Source organism: Sinohyriopsis cumingii, unplaced genomic scaffold (genome assembly GCF_028554795.1).
Source record: "Sinohyriopsis cumingii isolate HCF-2022 unplaced genomic scaffold, ASM2855479v2 utg002217l, whole genome shotgun sequence".
Taxonomy (NCBI): domain Eukaryota; kingdom Metazoa; phylum Mollusca; class Bivalvia; order Unionida; family Unionidae; genus Sinohyriopsis; species Sinohyriopsis cumingii.
This window is the reverse complement of record NW_028316160.1, coordinates 172,634-189,769: the sequence shown is the minus strand read 5'-3', so window position 1 is coordinate 189,769 and position 17,136 is coordinate 172,634. Positions and strand designations below refer to the sequence as shown.

General features: G+C 34.7%; 2 long non-coding RNA genes across 2 annotated transcripts in view; one reads left to right on the top strand and one right to left on the bottom strand.

Annotated features, from left to right (window-relative positions):
* Positions 1–4,749: 4,749 nt before the first annotated feature.
* Positions 4,750–7,834, bottom strand: LOC149770916 (uncharacterized). The gene is made up of 3 exons (XR_016418431.1): positions 7,706–7,834; positions 6,534–6,718; positions 4,750–5,248 (listed from the first exon to the last, which is right to left on the bottom strand). It is a non-coding gene; the product is annotated as an uncharacterized LOC149770916 (long non-coding RNA).
* Positions 7,835–8,148: 314 nt separating this feature from the next.
* The window catches only part of LOC149770915 (uncharacterized), a 31,350-nt gene continuing 22,362 nt past the window's right edge, over positions 8,149–17,136 (top strand). The window contains exons 1-3 of the long non-coding RNA XR_016418432.1: positions 8,149–8,230; positions 14,614–14,722; positions 16,138–16,286. This is a non-coding gene — a long non-coding RNA (uncharacterized LOC149770915). The remainder of the gene's footprint in view (positions 8,231–14,613; positions 14,723–16,137; positions 16,287–17,136) is intronic.

Genomic DNA, 17,136 nt, shown 5'->3' with positions numbered 1-17,136 from the left:
TAAATATTTAGAATCTGTTATGAAATTTACAAGTAATGATGAACGATGGGGTTCGTGGAGGATAAAAAAAGAAATATTACACAATTACACAGAATCAGCAGATGTTCCAATGAGAGATTTTTATCGTAAGGGTAATAAAATATCAGAAATGTCGAAAGCACCATCGTTGTGTGATCCAATAACTAGATATAAGACAGTATATCTCAATGGACCTGGTGGATGCGGCAAAACGACTCGAGCAATTAATGTTTTTAGAAATTCAGATATGATCGAGCTAATGCCCATACATAGAATTGCACGAGAGATGAAACAACGGCAAGTACAATCGTGCACGTATCATAGTTTCTTTCGATGGCGCGGGAATACATGGACTCCTGAACGAATGGGAGAAAAATATATACCTAAAATAATTATTTGGGACGAGATATGCACGGTGTCATTGGATACATTAAAAACGTTTCTTGATTGGTTGTTGACGAAAAATACCGCTATAATAATGTGTGGCGATCATGGTCAACCGCCGCCTTTTGTTGGACCATCTCCACATGATTGGTTAAAACATTTCGTTGATTATTACGAAGAAATAGATGATGATCATAGAGCACTCGATGAAAATCTAAAGGAGTTTAAAAAATTAATCAGATTACAATCAAACAAAATTCAGTGTGAAATAATACGCGGAGTAATCTCAGAGACCTCAATGAGTGATTTTTTAAATTTATGGAGACCCAACGATCTGATAGTAGCAAGCAGAAAAATAATCAGAGACGCTTTACAACAGCAGTTATTTCAACTACATAAAGAAAAATACTCAGAATTGCTCGTACCATTGTGTTATAGACCATCAGATACACGAAAACAGAATATTAATGTTGATATTCCAGGACAGACTGAAAAACAGAATCTCGTATTAAATGATATTGTCGCCGTTGATATCAGTGTGGTCGAAGATGCATTACGCGCTGACAAATCTTCATGGGTGTTGGGATACGCTATGACGATCTACTCGTCTCAGGGATTAACTATTTCTGATACACGAGTTAGGATTGTGGACGATCGTATCGAGTGGTCAAATTTAGTTTATTTAGCGGTATCGAGGGTCAGAAAAATATCTAAATTACGGAGAATTATTATTCCTGAAATCGTTGATAAATTTGACATCATCGATGATGAAATAATAAGAAAAAAATTAATCGGATACAAGCAATCTGATTAAAAAAAATAAACGCGATTTTGATCCTGATGCTGAATTTATTATTGAGTTAAAACAGCAGCAGAATAATCATTGCGCAAGTTGCAATTGTATAATGCTGTGGAGGTATTCGAGTAATGATTCAAGACAATTTACCGTAGATAGAAAAGATAATAGTCGCGGTCATACACGAGAAAATACCATGTTGACCCTGTCTTGAGTGTAATCGATGTAGAGGCGCCACCGCCTTGGGTGCTAGTTAAGTGATCGTGGTGGTAGTTGTGTATCCTCGGGAATTATTTGTAGTTGTTCACGTGTAAATCCACGTTGAGGAGCAGCCGAATCTAATCTGTAGATTGCAGGTCTACCTGAGGATCTTGTCACGGTGGATATTTTGTGTGTGGTAACACTCCAAATAGGATCAGTCGCTCTATTTTTACCACCTTCAAGTTCACCAGGCCCATATAAATATCTAACTGTAACATCATCCAATATTTTTTGTTTTTCAACATCTTTTCGTTGTGTTGGTATATGTTTTTTTTTTTGTAATTGCATTAATGGGTTTCATGTTGGTTCTTCGTGTAATCTCATTATTTAATGCAGCTATCACGCTTGATAATCCCATTCGCGAGATCTTTTATCTTGAAGAAATTCCCTCGCGTATTGATATCCAAATAACCGCTCAGCGAGTGTTCGATTAAATCGCTCAACAATTGCCTGATCACGGTGAAATGCAGTATGACCTCATCGTATTTTGGTATTATGTTGTTTCATCAATGATGATACTGGACCAAGAAATTCCTTACCATGATCAGCCTGTAATAATTGTGGCCATCGTAATGGTCCTCGTTGATAAATTCGTTCAAACGTATCGGCTACTTCAGATGATGTTTTCGTTGATAGCGGCTCTGCTTCTTTATACCTACTTACAACATCAACTACGGTTAACGCGTACTTGTATGTTTTTCTGCGTACAGTATCATGCGGTAAAAACAGAATATCTGCTTGATGAACTTCATTAGGAACACTGACATCGAAATAAGCATACTGAATTCGTTTCGGTGGTGGTAGATAAATTTGCCATATTGCTTGTTTGGATAACCACGTTTTAGCAGTAGAATGTTTAACTGCTGCTGCATCAGCAAGTTTACTAATTGCTGCTTTGCCTCTCCAGTATCCTCTTGGTGAATAATAAATTAATTCCATTATATATTACCAGACCCTAATACGAGTTTACTTTTCATCGCGGATCTTACTAACCAATTAGCTAATTTTTCTTTGATATTTTTATTTTTTATAGAATCTAGCGCGTGAATTAATTTCACATCTGCAATATGTCTATCTTGTAGATTTTTACTTTTATACGCAACATCATGAGCGTGACAAGCTCGATCAATAGCGTTTACTGGTTCCTCGCCTGGTTTTGGTTGATCTTGATTATCGAGCCTGATATCAAGTCTGGTACCAGGACTGCAATAATTATATCCTGGTAGATGTTTTTCTCCGCTGTATTTAGCCAATGGAGTACCTGGAAACTTTGACATCAAATTAGCAATATCACCACCGCGCCTATTAGGTAAAAACGAAAATTTCTTCCTACCGCACACAGAACATTTTACACCATATGCTATTTTTTTATTTTTTGTTGTAACCATAGCTAAATCAGTAGTTGGAGTTTTAACTCTACAGTGTAAGCAATATAAACTCATGTTATAATATATATGGATATAATTAATTTCTCAGCGACAAGAAAAGAGAACCTGTTAAGCATCATCCTGCGCTACCCAATTCCATCAGAATGATTATCATAGGACCATCTGGATCGGGTAAGACGCAGTTATTACTTAATTTGATAATGAGATGGTTAAAATGGGATAAATTGTATTTAGTAGCACCATCCGCTGATGATCAATGATGTTATGATGTACTTAAAGATTTCAATGAAAACGCAAGATTACTGGATGAAGGTAATGATGTTATAGAGTTTATAACAGATATTGATGAAGCACCGTCCGTAGATGTTTTAGATGGATTTATTAATAATTTAGTTGTATATGACGATGTGATGCTAGATAAACAATCAAATCCAGCCAGAATATTTTCTCGCGGCAGACATAAAAATACAGATGTGATCTATGTTACTCAACGATATACAGAAATTCCGAAGGTGATTATAGACAACTGCAATATTTTAGTTGTGTTTAATGGTGTAGACACACACACACACTTAGAAATATTCATCAAACTTGGTGCAGCGGTGACATGGATATAATTAAATTCAGAAATTTCTTCTCACGAGCGCAAGCTACTCCGCATGGATTTATAACAATAAATTTACATGATCCAAGAACAAGATATTGTGTGGGTCTTGATAAAATCTTTTAATGTTTCTGATTTTTAAAATTAATAGCAGCAGAGAGGGCGCCTACCAATGTTGGTCGTCCAGTAAATAAACAAAAAGTAAATAAACACGTAGAGTACTTTATTTTTCAGCTACCCTTTTGAACTAAGGTTTTATTGATGGGGTTGGTTTCAACAAAAATAAAATCATCTCAAGGAAACGTTTGTTTGTAAAAATCTGGACCTTTCTGCGAGATGATTTTATTTTGTTTGTTTTATTTGTTTGTCGGAATTCTATGGTCTGTTCGCCCTCTCTGCTGCTGGAGTTGGCCTGTCTCAACTACCAATAAAGAAGTAAAGTTTGAGAATTATTGCATGCTGCCTGACTGTGTGCCTGTATTAAGCGATGATCACCAGAAAAATAAATTTTGTAGCTACTGGCAGGATGTTATCAGCTGGACAATTAGTACTGGTGGCATGCACTTCACAAATCTGAAATTAGTTATTCAGCGACTACTTACATTGCCACAGTACAGACTGAGAGATCCTTTGCTGTGATGTAAAAAATGCAGACTGTAATAAGTCCTTGAATGCAGACACACTAGCATCATTATTGCAGTGTAAAATAAACATTGTCACCTGCTGCATAGACTTTAAAACCCATGATTACATTTTAAAATGTGAAAGAGTGCATATGTTGCATGTAATAATGTGTGTGTGTGTGTTACAACATGCTGGAAATCAAAAGAATAAAATGAAATAAAGTTTTAAAGATGTAAATAATTAAGTAAATATATATAAAATTACTTCTTTTATAGCATTTTTTGATTTAAAACTGTTATCTTATATAATGTATGAATACATTTTCTGTGTAAGCTTTTTGTTGGTCTTTGTAAGGTTTTAATTGGTCTGGTGTACAAGTTTTCATCGCAACTGATTGACAGGTAAACCTTGTTTCTGCATAATTTGATTTAAAAAATTTAACTTCAGGAATGGTTACATTACTTGGTATTTATTGACAACTAATTGTATTGTAATATATGGGGAAAATGACAACATCCAAGTATATTCCAGAAATATCATAAAATGTCTTAAATTTCAAAATTTCTACACATGCAGTTGTCTTCAATACATCTATATGGTGTAAATGTGATAATGTATTATTTGCCATGTGCATAGATTTATTCATTAATATCAAATAATAAAAACAATATACATGTATTAAAATTTTTTTAATTTGGTAATTAATTAAAAGCATTAATGAAAACTCTGTGCTGCATATATAAACATGCAAAGCATAACCATCCCCCTACCTATGATCATGATGCATAAAGTCACAAATTATTTAGATGTATTATGTGTCCAGGAGATACGTATCCGTATATAAGGTTTGATTCCAAAAGGCTAACAAATGATACTTTTCTTCAATGAAATGTACATTTGAACATATACCTACATCATACCAACCATTAAGTTATGGTACAAATATACTTTAAAATAATACAAGAATATTATGAAATGATTTAAGTGCAATATATATATATATATAGAGAGAGAGAGAGAGAGAGAGAAAGAGAGAGAGAGCATGCGCAGTAATGGCCATTTTCAAATGCAGTACAAAGTTGACATTCCCAGAACATCTTGGAGTCATGCACATATCCTGGCCACTTTGCTTTGTTTGTTGCTTGTTACGTAAAATCTAAAATCACAGGTTATCTGAAAAGAAATATATAAATTTTACACTTGCATATACAAGGTCCTATCAATTTTTTATAAGTACATGGCCCTTATTTACACATCACCTGTTTGACCTGTACTTAAAGACAGTTATTAACTTTTTAATGTACCTGTAATTGCTCATTCAACTTTAGGCAAACAAGTGTGTGCTCCCAATCAATGTACCTGCAATTGTTCATTCATCTTAAGGCAAACAGTTGAGTGTTCCCAATCAATGTACCTGTAATTGCTCATTCATCTTAAGGCAAACAATTGAGTGTTTCCAATCAATGTACCTGTAATTGCTCGTTCATCTTAAGGCAAACAATTTAGTGTTCCATTTAGTGTACCTGTAATTGCTCATTCATCTTAAGTTAAACAGTTGAGTGTTCCCAATCAATGTACCTGTAATTGCTCATTCATCTTAAGGCAAACAATTGAGTGTTTCCAATCAATGTACCTGTAATTGCTCGTTCATCTTAAGGCAAACAATTTAGTGTTCCATTTAGTGTACCTGTAATTGCTCATTCATCTTAAGGCAAACAAGTGAGTGTTCCCAATCAATGTACCTGTAATTGCTCATTCATCTTAAGGCCAACAATTGAGTGTTCCCAATCAATGTACCTGTAGTTGCTCATTCATCTTAAGCCAAACAATTGAGTGTTCCCAATCAATGTGCCTGTAACTGCTCATTCATCTTAAGGCCAACAATTGAGTGTTCCCAATCAACGTACCTGTAATTGCTCATTCATCTTAAGCCAAACAATTGTGTGTTCCCAATCAATGTACCTGTAATTGCTCATTCATCTTAAGTTAAACAATTGAGTGTTCCCAATCAATGTACCTGTAACTGCTCATTCATCTTAAAGCAAACAATTGAGTGTTCCCAATCAGCAGACCATCCCTGTTTTCTTTTGCCAACCCTTGTACTTTTTCACCCAGGGTTTAAAATAATTTAAAGAAAAATAAATAAAGAAAATTCCAGAAATTAATTAATGCATCTAAATGAGCCAGTTTTGCTCATGAATTGAAGTGCTTGGTACATTTTACATACCAATCATTCTAATATTGTAACGGGTTTTGGCCATTAGGTACGTTATTTCTCTATCACTATATGATACTACAACCTTAGACACCACTGACACTTTATTTGGTAAAGACACCTTATGCAATAAACTTGATTAAAAGCATGACAGTCAGACTTTTGTATGATGCTAAACATATTTATTCATGATGCAAGATCTGAATACATTATACAGCAATAAACTGAATATTTAGCAATCACCTATATTCCCCGAATCACATCGCAATTATTACGATGCAAACTTTGACATCAGGTCTGGCATTCGGGTGTCTTCTCGCACTGTTGACCTTTATCCTTTCTTGCAGTCACTGGTATACAGGGGAAATATTGCCAACTTTCTGTATCTGTGTGACTTGACTCCTACTCAGCTTATTATTGCTTGCTGGCTGTGAAAAAGAGGGGAAGGTTACTATTGAGAAGATTGTCTTTATTCACATAATATACATTCTTGGGCAGAGAACGACTTTTTTCGCTTAGGAGTCTAATAGACAATGTTGACATGAATTACTAGGGGGTGTAGTAGGTCAAGGGAGATTATTTGTCATGTCACTGTCTCGACAGAAAAGAGTTGTTTCCCTTAGAAGGCACCCGAACTGACGACTACTTGAATTAAATGTGATGGCGGGGGGGGGGGGGATAATGTTTGCCCTACAAACATATGTAAGTTCATCAGATCATGAGTTTCATTCTACGAAAGTGTGATATTTGAAGATAAAAGCATACATTCAATGATTACACATACATTTATATAATTTAATAGGTGCGATATGAGGAGATAATTATTTTCATCTAATAATCACACAATGTATACTTGTAAAACCGTAATATGTAAAAAGAAAATAAGCTCATTCAATGACCACGCACAATTAATATTAGCAAAAGTGTGGTATTTGATTAGAAACTGGACTCATTCAATAACCACACACGTTTAATTAGAACGAGGCGATATGTGGTGAGAAAATGATCACCCAAACGAAGTTTTCTAACTGCAATGTATCCTGATGCTAAGGCGAACTCTTTTACACTTACACAATTGGGATTTTCAAACAAATCTTCTCAAAGAACAGGAACTAATTGTCACATATATAAATATTTCAAACTCATGAAAATGGATCTATGATGAAATATTAGAAGTGAAGAAATTGTAATTATAGAATAATAAGAGAAATTTAAGTCTACTTTAAATACTGAAATTACGGCATTAGCTATGTGTATCTTAAAATTCTTTAAATAACGAAATTGTTAATGCATTAAAAATAATTGCAAAATAAATATTAAATAAATTATATAAGTAACTAAAATAAATTAAAGTAGACACCCATGTCTTGCTATATTGACTCTTAAACCTGACTGTTACATACTGCTGTACATACCCAATGAATTTGGGCTTTGGATGGTTTCTTGTCTCCTTGCTTGCACACCGGCATTCTGGCGTTCCGGCTTCCGATTCAAAATTTCCCAGGCCTTAAATACCGTGTAGCTGGAAATTTACTGGAAAACCGTTCAAAGTTGGAATACTGTTGGATGTTGGAGAAGTTGGAAAATTGTTGGAAAATCCCAGCTGGTCTTGAGACTATAAATCTATGCAAAAATAATGATTATTTCCAACCAAAAGGATATATTTGTTGAAATTATCGTCAAAAAAATAATTAAAAAAATAAAAAATAAAAATAAAAAATACTTTATTGAAAATCTATCCACAATCCATCGCTGAACCGTAATTTGGTAACACATATCGCTCTCCATACGAGTGTACTATATATACTTGACCTGCCTTGCGCATGCTCAGTGAATTAAAAACTGCAATGGCAGCGACCTACGAAAGCTGCATGTGATGGATCAAATAAAGCCCAGTATTTTATATAATGATCGATGACATCTATTAAATATCATCTCTGGTAATTGAATATGGTCTCCTCAAACACCCCAGATATATAAAACTTCTCTTTATCATGCCAAATTAGTAAATGCATCCTATGAAATCGTCAGTAGGTCAGATGTATATGTACACAGTGTATGTACCGTGATCAGCTGATAGTACCAGCAGCCATTATATTTTTATTAGTAATTATTTTCTTCCAATTTGAAAAATGCACTTTCTTTATAACAAAAATCAGTTGTGTTATGTAGTAATTCTGGTGGTCTTATATGTCATTAATTATAGTGTTTCGCGAACTTTCATTAATTACAGTAAAGACTATAAAACTCGGACTGTTACAATATATAATGTTAAATGAAATATTTTTTCAATTTGAAAAAAAAAATACATACTAGGAATTGGTTTATATAACACATCGCACTATTGTTAAATACACAGCCTTTATTACAGTTTATAGATTACCTTTCAATGCATCTGTTCAGTGTCTATTTCCCCAATTATTTCAAGATATTGACCTATTTATTGTCTATTTCCCCTATTATTTCAAGATATTGACCTATTTATTGTCTATTTCCCCATTTATTTCAAGGCATTGACCTATTCATGGACTAAATTTTCCCCTATTATTTCAAGATATTGACCTATTCATTGTCTGTTTCCCCATTTATTTCAAGACATTGACCTATTCATGGACTAAATTTTCCCCTATTATTTCAAGATATTGACCTATTCATTGTTTATTTCCCCTATTATTTCAAGATATTGACCTATTCATTGTCTATTTCCCTATTATTTCAAGACATTGACATATATATGGACTAAATTTTCGCCTATTATTTCAAGATATTGACCTATTCATTGCCTATTTCCCGTATTATTTCAAGATATTGACCTATTCATTTTCATTTATAGAGTAATGTTTGCATAATTTGGTGAAGATAGTGTCTCTCACACAGTATTTTCATCCTTTAATAATTACCTGTACATTAAGTGAATGGAATCCTTTTTTATTCACATAATCCTGTTCTTTAGAACTTGGGGAATGAATCCTGATGAATGTGTCATCTATTACCCCAAGTACATTTGGAAAACGTGTAATGAATATAAATAAATTATTTTAAATGTATGTGGACATTAATTATGTGCTGCAATTTATCTTTCCTGTCATCACTTTGTTGTTTAATATAAAAGATAAATATTTATGAATTGTGTTGATTGACATGAGCAGTTACTAAGCCTAGAATTTGGAAGGTGGGTGGGTGGCACAATGACAGCTGATTCAAATAATTGTGTAAAATGTATTTTATCGCATAAAGTAATAAATTATCCATGCCATGTATGTGATTATAAGCATAGCATTTCATGTACAATATATATGGGGATTTTGAATTCCTGTTGCTGAAGTAAGAATTTCTCTTGAATTTATTTTGTATATTTTAGACCACATATAATCATACCTGTTAATTGCTATGAAGAGCTGTGGTTGTAGGTATATCAATTATCCACTATATGCTATGAAGAGCTGTGGTTGTAGGTATATCAATTATCCACTATATGCTATGAAGAGCTGTGGTTGTAGGTATATCAATTATCCACTATATGCTGATACAAATCTGTAAGATGTATTGTCAGCAAATGAAATTGTATTATGATTCTAATTAATGAAATTCATCTTAATATTATATTATTCACTTTGAAGTAAAGTAACAATATTTTCTCTTTAATTTGTCTTTGTTGTGTGCCCCAATGGTGTGTATGGAACAAAAAATGTGTGTCAAAGCTAGATAACAAGGTTATAGGTGCAAGAGAGAAGTCTAGAAAGAGCCATGCTTTGTAATAAATTATATGCTTGCATATACTTTGGGCTTATTTTTTTAATTGGAAACTGAATAAGATAATTTAATGTGTATCTTCTAAGTAAAAACATATGAAACTTGTTGTTGTTGTTGTAGGGTTTAACGCCATTTTCCAGCACACGACAGGCTATACATGGCAACCAGTATTAATGGTGGAGGAAAAACCCGGGAAAACCCCGGAAAGAACCATCGATCCACAAAAAGATACTGGCAAGCTTTCTCACCACATTGGCTTGAACTGGCGCAGACAGAGGTGAGATGGCAGTGATCCATAACAGAGAGCGCTTTAGACCACTCAGCCACTTAGGGCCCCCATGAAACTTAGTGACAGTCATGTTGTTGATTCTCTATGGGCTAAGACAAGTTACCTTTTCTCTATTGGTCAGTGCTAGCATGGTAACCTATATAATTGTTCTTATACCAGAATAGTTCAAAGTGATCGACAAGAAGTGTTTTTGAATCAAACAAGAGTGTTTAGTAGTATGGTCACAATATTGGCATGGGCAAATCTATGTACAAGAAAGAATGTGATGTTGTCCACCATCTTTCATCTCAGTAATTCAGTAAATTTTGTATTTACATCTATTTAATACATGTATACGAGAGTTAATCTGTTGTTTTTCTTTTTGTTTTTTTGTGCTTTTTTTCTCAGTTCTAGAAATATTAAAATGATACATACAAGTATTGCACATAGGTTAACTTTTTTAATGAAATTAATAATTTGTAAGTGTCATTTACATCTTTGATGCTTTTCATTTTTTGGTTTGTATGGGATGGTGTGCTAATCACAGAGGTTTGTATTGTTGTTTTTAATTTGACTATCAGTCATTCATGTACTTTATAATAATATATGTATGACTGATAACTGAATTGTAAGCAATGACACGAGTCCCTGTGGCGCGAGTGCTATAATTAACAATAATACCATCACCACCCAAAGTTCCAACATGCCACACATTATTAGGTCAAAGTCGGTAACCCATATAAAATTCCTAACATTAGTTAAAGATTATTTGTAAGTGCACAGCCCTACCTGCAATCAGATTGTATAATACTTTGTAACCAGATGACGCATATTGCTGGCATTGCATTACAGTCCAAATTATTAAATATTACTGCATGTTTCCTTTTTGTGGAAAACCCTCTGACAGCATTAGCCATGTTTTGTTAGGGTCATGGCCATCTGATATATGAGCAGCGGATGTTGTTAATAATGAACACGAATAATTTTATTAAAATATTTGAAATGGGTAAAAGAAAATAAATGCAAATTATTTTGTCTGAAATCCATTAAAAGCCCTGCTTGATTGCTGATATTGCCTCTTGTTGGGGAAATTGTATGAAGTTGTTTACCTGTCTCACCAAGGCTCTTGCCACTTCAGATATACATCTCCTTACAATGGATACTCTCACAACACAAGGACTCATCTCCTTACAATGGCTACACTCACACCCAAGGATTTGTCTGCTTACACTGGCTACACTCACACCTAAGGACTCATCTGCTTACAATAGCTACACTCACACATAAGGACTTGTCTGCATACACTGGCCACTCACACCCAATGACTCATCTGGTTGCACTCACACTGAAGGACTTACATGCTTACCCTGGCTACACTTACACCCAAGGACTCATCTGCTTACACTGGCTACACCCACACCCAAGGACTCATCTGTTTACACTGGCTACACCCACACCCAAGGACTCATCTGCTTACAATGGCTACACTCACACCCAATGACTCATCTGCTTACACTGGCTACACACACACCCAAGGACTCATCTGCTTACACTGGCTACTCCCACACCCAAGGACTCATCTGTTTACACTGGCTACACCCACACCCAAGGACTCATCTGCTTACAATGGCTACACTCACACCCAATGACTCATCTGCTTACACTGGCTACTCCCACACCCAAGGACTCATCTGTTTACACTGGCTACACCCACACCCAAGGACTCATCTGCTTACAATGGCTACACTCACACCCAATGACTCATCTGCTTACCCTGGCTACACTTACACCCAAGGACTCATCTGCTTACACTGGCTACACCCACACCCAAGGACTCATCTGCTTACAATGGCTACACTCACACCCAAGGACTCATCTGTTTACACTGGCTACACCCACACCCAAGGACTCATCTGCTTACAATGGCTACACTCACACCCAATGACTCATCTGCTTACGCTGGCTACACTCACACCCAAGGACTCCCCGATGAGCCTGAAGTGAGCACCAGTGGCAAAAAAGTGTAAGGCCACAAGCAACTTGTGGAGCGGTGCCAACGCCTTCCTCCTCTTCATAAAAGCTGAATCAAGTGTTTCAGTAACAGCATTTACGATGAATAAAATAGTATGTCTGGTAAATCTATAGCGAGCAAATAAAACAGTGTCATCAACAACCATGGGGTTACCCCATCCCTAAAAATTCTTTCTAAATGATTCCTTTGATGACTTTAGCAATAACATCGTTCATGTGCCATATTTGAGCATACTCCACTAGAGAGCACAACCCTAACCTCCGATATTTGAGAAAAGTTCTCAGATTTGAGTTGATACTTTTCTCACTTGTTTATTGTGAAACTGGATTTGAGAAAAATCTTAAATGTGGAAAATCTCACATTTGATTCATAAAACACACTTAAGATGTTTTGTGAAAATGAGCCCAGGTCCTTGATTCCTAATGGTTTACACATTTACACTTTTCAGCAATTATTTTCCTGTTGACTGGGTTATGAGACATCTTTATCAGTTAAGTTTACAGCCAGAGAATGTGAAAATGTTTGTATTTTTCATTTGGCCAGACAGTGTTACTTTCAAGCTCAGAAGTAAATTCAAGACTTTACAGCTCTATTGTTAAAAGGTGTGTATTAATTTCTTTTCAAGAGGAAGCTGTTACTAAAATTCAAAAGGGGGATGGGGCAGAATCAGTATGTATCCCTCACCCCTTTCAAAATTAGTGCAAAACAACTGCAACAGTTATTTCAATAAGTGTTCTCTTTATTAGTTGGTTAAAATTATATGCAGGATATGGTTAAATGCCCCGACCAGAGTTTTCATCCTACATATTCCTTGCTTGTTTGTTTCCATCACCACTGAATATTTCTTGGTCTGCCCTGGTTAAAATATCCGTTGAAGTGCCTCTACTTATCTAAATACTTTACTGAACATCTTCTCTTGTCTTTGTGTGAAGTTTCTGTTCTACTTCATATTTGGTCACTTGCATTGAGTTTGTCTACTCTTCAGTTCATTCATTAACTAGTCCTAGTCTATAATTTACTGAAACATTTTCTTTCTTGTAATACATAATTTTCAGGGCTTTCGGGGAGGTAACGCTGCATAGTAGGTTTGAATCAAATAACACAAGCCTGTGCCTTGTAACTGGTTTGTTTTTAATGGCTACATATGGCTGTTACCAGAGACCAGTAGGTGTCAGACCTCTATGTTGCTATATTCTGGACAGATTTGTATGCAGTATAACTGCACATTTAAATGTACTGGTGACATCAAACCAATGAATAGACTATCAGTATGATCCAGGGGTCAAGCTAGACTTGAATTTTAGGGAGAAGTGTCTGCTTTTGGACAGAACAGGGAGAAGTGAATATATATATATATATATATATATATATATATATATATATATATATATATATATATATATATATATATTATTTTAGCCATATGACTCTAAAAGAGAATACTATAAACTACATTGTATCAAATTTTAACAGATTATCCAGATTAAATTATTATATTTGCAAGTTAGTAAAAAAATGCTTAATCAACTACCCGTAATCATTTTTTTTTATGCTTTCTAAAGTTCACAATAATGGCACTTTCAACGATTTCTAAACGTATTTGAACAACCCCTTTACCATGTTCATGAGGTCAAATGCACATATGTCTTCAGATCATACTGTTCTTCTTCATTTCTTTGTTGTGGATAAAATGTTACCATAACTATTAATACATAACACACTAAAATGCATAAAATTACAGACATGACTCCTTTATAGTCAGTATATGAACTAAAAAATTTTCAACCGAATCAATACCAACTTGAGTTCATCTATTTTTAGAAGAGGGGTTTTCGTAATGTAACCACTCACTTTATATAACTTCATTACAATAGTCCATTGACAGGATTGCAATATTTATGGTTTGTTTATTTGTCCCCTACCCATAGTAATTTAGGCATTTGTTAAACAGTATCTTCTTTGCTGCTTTTTTTCTCCATATTTTCACAAATATGAGGCAAGTTGAAAAACAACTTTGACCTTGCAACACTTTTCTAAAGTTCCACAACATAGCATTGTCCCATACCTCTAAATAATCACAGGGCAAAGTCATTTTTGCTTTCCTAACAGAAGAAGGCAAGGTTTACATTTTTTAGGACCAGAAGAATATTTGCTGCACTTTAATGATTTGGGCAATGTGCTTGCCTTTTTTTCAGCAATTTAGATCCTTTCATTTAATTTATTTCCAGGGAGTGCAGAATACACTAACATGTTATGTGTCATGTTTGTAGATATTGTGCACACAGACTGGGTTCCAGCCTGGCATGAAATGTCTTCCAAACTGAATAGGTGATTGTTAAACCATCCAATCCCTATCAAGAAGAATTCCAGACTCATCAGGTAGTTCACTCAACTTAAATACGTTTTCAATTTTTATTTCTTCTATATACTTGGTGTTCACTTCCACATCTCTCTCAGCCAACAAGTTCTGATGTTTCCATAATCCCGATATTATTGAAACAGCCGTGCTTGTGAACACATTCAGAAGTCTCGAGTGTGAACTACGGATCTGATTAGACCTTACAACACTGCTTGATTAGTCTTTACATATTTGATTAGTTCTTATATCACTGCTTGATTTATCTTTACAGATTTGAATAGTACATGTATGACACAGTAAGAGTGCTTGATTAATCAGGACAGATTTGAATAGTTGTTGTTGTTGTTGTTGTTTTGGGGCTTAACACCATTTTTCAGCACACGATAGGCTATACATGGCGGCCAGTATTAATGGTGGAGGAAGAACCCGGGAAAACCCCGGAAAGAACCACCGACCCACGAGAAGCTACTGGCAAGCTTTCTCACATACCCACATTGGCTGAATCCTAGACTCGAACCGCCGCAGACAGAGGTGAGAGATTTGAATAGTGCTTGTATCATTGCTTGATTAGTCATGGCTTATTTGACTAGTGCTCGTATCATTGCTTGATTAGTCATGGAAGATTTGAATAGTGCTTGTATCATTGCTTGATTAGTCATGGCATATTTGAATAGTGCTCGTATCATTGCTCGATTAGTCATGGCAGATTTGAATAGTGCTTGTATCATTGCATGATTAGTCATGGCATATTTGAATAGTGCTCGTATCATTGCTTGATTAGTCATGGCAGATTTGAATAGTGCTTGTATCATTGCTTGATTAGTCATGGCAGATTTGAATAGTGCTTGAATCATTGCTTGATTAGTCATGGCAGATTTGAATAGTGCTCGTATCGTTGCTTGATTAGTCATGGCAGATTTGAATAGTGCTTGTATCATTGCTTGATTAGTCATGGCACATTTGAATAGTGCTTGTATCATTGCCTGATTAGTCATGGCAGATTTGAATAGTGCTTGTATCATTGCTTGATTAGTCATGGCAGATTTGAAAAGTGCTTGTATCATTGCTTGATTAGTCATGGCAGATTTGATTAGTGCTTGTATCATTGCTTGATTAGTCATGGCAGATTTGAATAGTGCTTGATTAATCATGGCAGATTTGAATCGTGCTTGTATCATTGCTTGATTAGTCATGGCAGATTTGAAAAGTGCTTGTATCATTGCTTGATTAGTCATGGCAGATTTTGAATAGTGTTTGATTACTCTTTACAGCTTTTGCAGATGAATCTGTCCTTCATATTAAATTTTTAGCTTCACTTAAACAATCACAGGAATCACATTTTAAATTCTCCAGACTGAATTTTAATTCAGAATTAAGATTGAAAATTAATTTTCCATCACATTTTTGATTCTTTCTGTTAGTTCTTTTGTTACAGCACTGCAGAAATCATACGGTATTCAGAGAAAAAAGTGCTTGTACATGTTCAACTCTGGTGAATGCAACAGACAACAGTCTTTGACATCAATTTCCAGGCACTTATCCACCCTGTCAAGAGATGGCAGATAAACCGCAAGGATGTTGTTGGTAAAGTTCAGTTTTTTATTGTTGTTGTACATCTTTATGAAATTTACTCACGCTTAATCTGATATTAGTTGGATTTATTACAGAGTCACTTAGACTTGGAATCTGATATTAGTTGGATTTATTACAGAGTCACTTAGACTTAGAATCTGATATTAGTTGGATTTATTACAGAGTCACTTAGAATCTGATATTAGTTGGATTTATTACAGAGTCACTTAGAATCTGATATTAGTTGGATTTATTACAGAGTCACTTAGAATCTGATATTAGTTGGATTTATTACAGAGTCACTTAGAATCTGATATTAGTTGGATTTATTACAGAGTCACTTAGACTTAGAATCTGATATTAGTTGGATTTATTACAGAGTCACTTAGAATCTGATATTAGTTGGATTTATTACAGAGTCACTTAGACTTAGAATCTGATATTAGTTGGATTTATTACAGAGTCACTTAGACTTAGAATCTGATATTAGTTGGATTTATTACAGAGTCACTTAGAATCTGATATTAGATGGATTTATTACATAGTCACTTAGACTTAGAATCTGATATTAGTTGGATTTATTACAGAGTCACTTAGAATCTGATATTAGTTGGATTTATTACAGAGTCACTTAGAATCTGATATTAGTTGGATTTATTACAGAGTCACTTAGAATCTGATATTAGTTGGATTTATTACAGAGTCACTTAGACTTGGAATCTGATATTAGTTGGATTTATTACAGAGTCACTTAGACTTAGAATCTGATATTAGTTGGATTTATTACAGAGTCACTTAGACTTAGAATCTGATATTAGTTGGATTTATTACAGAGTCACTTAGAATCTGATATTAGTTGGAT